Below are 6,772 nucleotides of genomic sequence, written 5' to 3' on the forward strand. Positions count from 1 at the left end.
CCAACCATCTCTTTACCGTGCAAGACGTTTCACACCCTATTGTGAAGCACAGGCGTGTGTTATCTTTAACCAACGATAACATTTCCCCCAAGAAATCTCCTTCTGCTTCTCCTCTGCTTTACAGGTGTTTGATTTCATTCATTTGTTCTGTTTAATGTCTTCATTACATAACGTATTACAGGGCGGCTTCCTTTTTCTCTTTTGCTCTCTAAACAACTTGGTCGGCCTTTCTGGGAATCATATTACTTTTTTTTTCATCTAGGATTTTAAACTCTGTTATTAGTGATACCGAGAATTAGTCTAGCATGCTTCCGAGTCTGTTCTTTTTTACTTGAAGAATGAAAGCACAGCCAAGAGGAAAAATAGTCCTTGCAAATGGTCCTCCATACTTTCTTCAAGGGGCTCTTCTCATTAATGTTCTCCTACTAGGTGTCTAGAAATTCTAGCTGGGATTTTCACTGTCGCTGGCTCGCCTGGCTGCCCCAGGCATCCTGCTGGTTGCTCTGGCTTTACAGAAGCAGTTGCTTACATTTGTATAAAGCCTTATACTTCATAAACCACATTGGAATACACCGTGTGAGTTGAGTCTGACTTAAATGCAGTAAGTAAGCTTTATAAACCCTGTTTGTGATGAGAAACTGAGACACAAGGAGGCTAAAAAAATTTTCCCAGGCCACACAAACTACGTGGCAGAAACAGTATGGACTTTACATTTTTTTGTATATTTTTCTTATATTTTATCAGCACTTAGGTATATTTAAATTCTTATTGGTTCCTAGTAATCAGAGAGTGAATTAAAAAAAAAAAAAAAAAAAGAAAAGTATGAAGAAGATAGTGGTAAACAACAGGTGGAAAAAACCAGAGTAGAAACTAGGCAAAGATGCACACATTTCTAAGTCTTCAAGTTTGAGCTACATTTTCTTCATTGACCTGTATTTGTGTCCAACTGTTGCACACAAAATCGTTACAAACTTAACAGCTGAAAACAACACCCACTTATTATCTCTGGATCTGGGTCTGGATCTGGCCGGGTCCCCCGCTCAGAGTATCCCAAGGCTAAGGTGAAGGTGTTGACCAGCCTGGGCCCTCATCTGGGGGCCCTGGGAAGGAATCCATTTCCACCCTCATTCTTGCTGTTGGAGAATTCAGCTCCTTGTGGGTGTAGGACTGAGATCCCTCTCTTGTTTCTGGGAGTCAGCAAAGCTACTTTTCTTAGAAGCCACCAAATTTCTTGACAAGTGGCCCCTTCCCTCTTCAAGCCATCAGTAGTGACTTGAGTCCTTCTGCTTGAGATCCCTGACTTCCCCTTCTGCGACCAGCTAGAGGAAATTCTCTGCTTCCAAGGGGCTCTTAGGATGAGGTGCTACCCACCTGGATGACTCTTCCTATTTTAAGGCCGACTGGGCATTTTAATGTAACCTACGGATGGGAGTCAGACCCAGGCTCTTCATGGTTCTGAGGATTTTGCAGGATGTGCAGGGGTGGGGTGGGGGCGGGTGGAGTGAAACACCTTAGACTCTTGTCTTCTGGAAAAAACTGGCCCTGTTCCTCCCCACCATCTTAAATAACACCAGTGTCTGGTACTCCTATCGTGTGGCCTTCAGGGATCCCTAAAATCTCGCCAACACTCACTGCTGATTTCCTCTTCGAGTGTGGCCTCAGGCAGCCATTCCAGACTTCTGAGTGCTCTCAGATGTCTAGTTGACCTTTCTCAATGCTAGGCCCGAGAATTCCTAAACATCTTTATCACACCCCTGAAGATCCTTTGGCTCCCAAATCCCGAAAAATCCCATTCTTATTCCTGACCCATCTCCTAATGCCCTGAGTGGTTTGCCGTGGCATCATTCACTGACTGGTAACCGTGGCTTCTGATTCTTTCCTCGGAGGCCTAGCTGGTGTCAGGCCCGGGTCCTGTCCCACTTCCCATGTAGCGTAAAATGACAAATGACACCTGGGCTCAGCTCTGGAAGCTACTTTGGCTTCCTCTCCATTTCCTGGTCGGATGAACAGGAGCGAAGCTGTCTTCTTCCCAAGATCCCACGATCCACTTGGCACTTTCCAGCCACGGCTCGTTTCTGACATCGCCGGACTCAGTCAATGCCACGGTCTAGAGATTCAGACTATGGTTCTCTCAAAGTCATCCGATAGCCCACCTGCTTCCCGGGAGGGGGTCTTTCGGAATTGCAGCTTTAACATATTATGACGTTAGGTGTTCAACATCTTCTCAGGTGCCTCACTGCGTAGAAGGAATACGGCAAGCCTGCGAGGGAAGGAGTATTAGGCGCATTTTACCAATGAAGACATTGAAGCTCAGAAAGTTCAAACAACTCGCCTGAGGATAGAGAACTAACAAGTGACAGAAACACCTCAGTTTGCGCCTCTTCCATTCCTGTGATTGCTTGCTCTCAAGGAAAGAATAACATACGTCCGATCAGGATGCCACAAACACAGCGGAAGCGAGGTCGTGCTCGCACACTTGGGCTCCTTGTTGCCGGTATCCCCTATGCTTTTTTAAAGCGTGGCTTTAGGAAACATTCTGCTGCGGTCGTTTGCTGTCCCTTCGACTCTCCGTTCCGTCAGCGCCGTGGCTGTGGGCACATCCCAGCACAAGGCGGCACCGCGAAGGCTTTCCTGATGCGGCACACAACAAAGCAACCCAGCAGACGGTTGCCATAAAGTGCCATATGGAAAAATCATGTGTGGTGTGCGCATTCGGGGCAGGCAGCAAGGGCGCCTCCTTCCTGCGGGGACCCACCCGGGGTGGGGATAGTCTCTGAGCAGTTCGACTGTGCGTCTGGAGGCAGATCGAGGCACCCAGGCACACGTTTTGGCCAGACCCCCCCGGACTGTCGGGTGTATGACAGATCAACAGCGGAGGGGGGTTGTGGTTGGAGTGGATTCCTTTGCTCTGACCCTGGTTGGCTCAGCGCTGCCATTTCATTGTTCCCCGAGAAGGCTGTGGTGGCAAGTCAGTCTCAGTACCTGCCAAGGGCCTTGTTTACTTGTCAGGGAGGCTTCCCAGCCCACGGCCTCTGCCTCGGGCTGAGTGGGGCTGGCCACGTTCCGTATCCACTCTCCTTACCAGGATCAGGACCCTGATTCAACGACAGCCAAGGCACAGACTGACCAGCGACCCAGGAGGAGGCCCCACATGAGAAGTCCTTCCCCATCAGAAGCTGTGCTGCTCAACGAGGCAGTCCGGTTCTCATTGTTGAAAATCTGACCTGGAAACCGGAGAGAGTAAGGGCCAGTCGGCAGAAAGTGGAAACGACAGACACAAAAAGGGACCCACAGCCAGGGCAACAGAGCCGGAAACTCTTGAGACAGACAGATGCGGGACGCCAGCCGATCTAAGGCCTAGCGTTGTCAGAGCCTCTGAACGTCCTCCTGATAACCCCTCTGATGCCGCACGGGACTTGCATTTCTGCTTGTGTATCGCAGGGAGATTCTGATCTCACTCGTTGTATTCAGAAGGTTTGGGCTGCAAAAGAAAACCGCACTTGAAGCGGTCTAGATAAGAAAGATAATCCATCTCATTTAACAGGAAAATCCCAAGGCGTGCCCCTCCCCCACCTCTCCAAATCCATGAACCTGGTGGCTGAACAACATCCTGAAGATACCAAGTGTTTCCTAACTCTCTTCTCTGCCACCCTCAATATGCTGCCTGCGCCTCTAGTCCAATGTGTCACTGTCTTTTCAGAAAGACCGTAGTGATTCCGGGCAGTGGCGTCTAGAGATAAAAAAAGGAAATGCATGTTTCTTGTGACCCTGTCAGACAGGGAGGAAAATTTTCCAACCGCTCCCCAGCAAGCTTCCCTGCTCCGTCACTGGTTGGAATCATACCTGGTACCCATCCCTACATTAAGCACTGGGGCCAGCTGGGAGGAGTGCAGCCTGCTCCCCCCTTCCCCCCCCCCCCCACTTCCCGGAAGCACAGCCTGGCTCTACCCTTCAACTGAGTCAGGGTCAGCTTTCTGTCAGCCAGAGAGAACGAAACAGCAGTGTCCGCTTCACGTGTTTCCTCGTACCTAGCAATGCTGTTCCACTGCGTGACATGACCTGGTTGCACCTGTTTCTTCCAACTCAAAGAATCAGTGAATATCCAGATCATCCTTAGCAATTTGAGGGACTGGTCCACAGCAGGACCACTCGGTGTGAGTCGAGTGGGTGTGTGAACGCAGTATTGTGTGGCGCCCTGAAAGACCCCATTTCTTTCCAATCAATTATGTGGCCCCAAAGGTTTACCCACATACGCACGCGCGCGCACACACACACACATACACACACACACAGAGTGAACAGAGAATCTGAGGAATGGACCCATCACACTGCTGCTGATCGCCGGACCAGTTCATTTCTTGCCTTCTCGGACCTCCTCAGCAGTGCGGCAGTCAGGCTCTTGGATTCAGAGTCTGCTTCTGCAGAAGTTTTTCTAGAACAGTGGTTCCCAGAACTTCAGCATGTATCACAGAATCCACTGGATGGTTCCTTAAAACAAAATTGCTGGGCTCCGCCTCCAGAGTGTCCGATTCAGGAGGTCTGGGGTGGAGCAGAGGTTGCGAATGGACTTCTTACAAGTTCCTGGGTGGCGCTCCCGCTGCCAGTCTGAGGACTAGACTTTGAGAACTACTTGCCCAGGGCAAGGAGTGCTGATCTTCCTTGCAGCTGGAAGGAAAGCATCTAAGAAGGCCACTCACAGAATGTGTCCTGCTGTAAGGAGAACCTGCTTCCTCATCACTTGCTATCACTACCTCTCCAGGCAGCAGAAGACTAGAAGGCCTAATTCTCAGAGAAATAGAGGCCACCGTCTTCAAGAATGTTGCAGGGGGTGGAAATGTGGCTTCCCGCTGAGGGAAGGAGAGAGAGAAAGAGAGAGGGAGAGAGAGAGGGAGAAGGGGGTCAGCCTTTGGTTGACAGAGCTTGGCTAGGCGAATGGGCACAGAAACTCAGGTCTTTCTCACTCCTACGACTTCTCACCTGTAAAATGAATAGGTACCAGCTCTGTCTGCGACACAGGGTTGCTGTAAGGATAAAGAGGAAAGATGGGTTGAAAGCGCCCAGGTAAAATACAAACCTGTTTATGTTTACAGTCTTGTTAATGACAGTAAGGGAATAACAGGGCTGTGTGAGGTCCCTTTGTGGCTCACGACAGGTGAGTTTCAGGGGCTCAGCACAGCTGAGTGTCAGGGTTCCCCGTTCTTGTCATCTTCCCAAAGCAGGTGCTCACTTTCAGGAAGTTCTGCAGCAAGCCATCTCAGAGCTGGGCCCCAGGGCTGTCCCGCCTGGGAACATGCGCGGGGCGGGTGGACTGCTTTCGTGGGGAGTGGGACCGCATTTCCTGTCCTCCCACGATCTGCTCAGGGATCCCAGGCACGCGCCAGAACAGGGAGTCCCGAGGGGCCCAGTGGGGTTGGAATCGCCTGCTGCCCGCCCTCGGGGCCGACGCGGCGGTGGCAGGGCCCGGGACGGGAGTGCTCCCGCAGCGGAGCGGGCTGCGCGGGCTCGGGGCAGAGGCGCCGAGGGAGGCCGCCCGCCCCTTGCGCGCGTCCCCGCCGAGCCCGGGGGCTGCGCCCGCCGGCCAAACATTATTCAGCACCCCGCGTCAGCCTTGGCTCCCGGCGCTGGCGCGAGCCGGCCGGCTTTTGGCTTCCTTGGCCCCGTCTGAACCCTGCAGGCAGCGGGCCAGGCCCCTCTCCCGTTGCCTCCCGGCCGCCCCGGGCCGACTTCGCGAGGCCTCCCCCGGCCGCCCCGGCTTCCTCCCGCCCTGCCTTCGCGCGGACCCGACACGCTTGCAGAGGGAGAGCTTTGCGGAAGGGTTTGCAGATGTGCGTGCGCCCTGGCTCGCTGCGCTCCCGGTTACTCCCCGCTGCCCCAGGCTGCCCCGGCTCGAAGCGCTCGCACCCGGGAGCGGAGGCGCGCGGGGAGCTTCGCCAGCCAGGCTGTGCCTGGCGCCGCTCCGGGGTCCGCCCTGACCGCGGGCTCAGTGCCCCTGTGCTCCGGGGCGGCGGTCGGGACAGCGGCCGGAGGGAGGAGACGCACGCGGCCGCCCTGACGTCTCCCCGCGCAGAGATTTCGGGTCGCGGCGCCGCCCTTCGGGGATCCAGCCGGGAGGGTTGCCAGTTGTGTGCAGCTGTGTGGCGCTCAGCTTCCAGCGGGTTCTGGGTGGGGGCCGCGCGCAGAAGCAGCCCCTGCTGCTCTCTCTGTGTGAGCCGAGCTGGGAAGATTTGTCTTGGGGGGGGGGGGGGGGGGCGGGGGAGAGGGTGGTTGTCCCACGCTGGGCCACAGATGCTTGTGGGAAGTGGAGGGCCTTTGGATGAGAAACTGAAGACTTGGGTTGAAGATGGGGTCTTGATTCCGTTTATCAGCTGCCCAACTTTGAGAAATCCACTTCCCCTCTCGGTTTGTTTGGCTGTAAATAATAGAGCTGTCATTTGAGTGCTTCCTATTTTCCATGTATTATTTTTATCCTCCCAGCGATTTGCAGGATAGGTGTTACCCACATTCTGCAGAGGAAGTGCGATCCAGGCAAAGTGACTTGCAAGCTCCAGGGCCAGCTTAGACCCCTGATATATGAGGACCTATGGCCCGAAACCGTCTCTAACCAGAGACACCGCTGTCTCTGGGAGGTTGTGGATGGCATCCAAAGAATTATGGGTACCGCTCTCTTCTGACGCTCCCTTCTGCCAGGCCCTGAAACCCGGACCAGAAGCATGCCCATCCCTCCTGCCTGCCTTCACAGTAGAGCCTCTGTAGGACAGTTGGGGATGAGGAG

At 53.6% G+C, this 6,772-nt stretch overlaps 1 long non-coding RNA gene across 3 annotated transcripts; it reads right to left on the reverse strand.

Annotated features, from left to right (window-relative positions):
* Nucleotides 1-216: 216 nt before the first annotated feature.
* LOC123587021 lies at nucleotides 217-6,223 on the reverse strand. 3 transcript variants are annotated; one of them, XR_006707091.1, is made up of 3 exons: nucleotides 4,029-6,223; nucleotides 3,574-3,730; nucleotides 217-3,481 (listed from the first exon to the last, which is right to left on the reverse strand). It is a non-coding gene; the product is annotated as an uncharacterized LOC123587021 (long non-coding RNA). The 3 variants fall into 3 exon arrangements; XR_006707092.1 differs by having other exon boundaries at nucleotides 3,621-6,223; XR_006707090.1 differs by having other exon boundaries at nucleotides 3,574-6,223.
* Between the last annotated feature and the right edge of the window lie 549 nt (nucleotides 6,224-6,772).

Source organism: Leopardus geoffroyi, chromosome C3 (genome assembly GCF_018350155.1).
Source record: "Leopardus geoffroyi isolate Oge1 chromosome C3, O.geoffroyi_Oge1_pat1.0, whole genome shotgun sequence".
In the NCBI taxonomy this organism is placed as follows: domain Eukaryota; kingdom Metazoa; phylum Chordata; class Mammalia; order Carnivora; family Felidae; genus Leopardus; species Leopardus geoffroyi.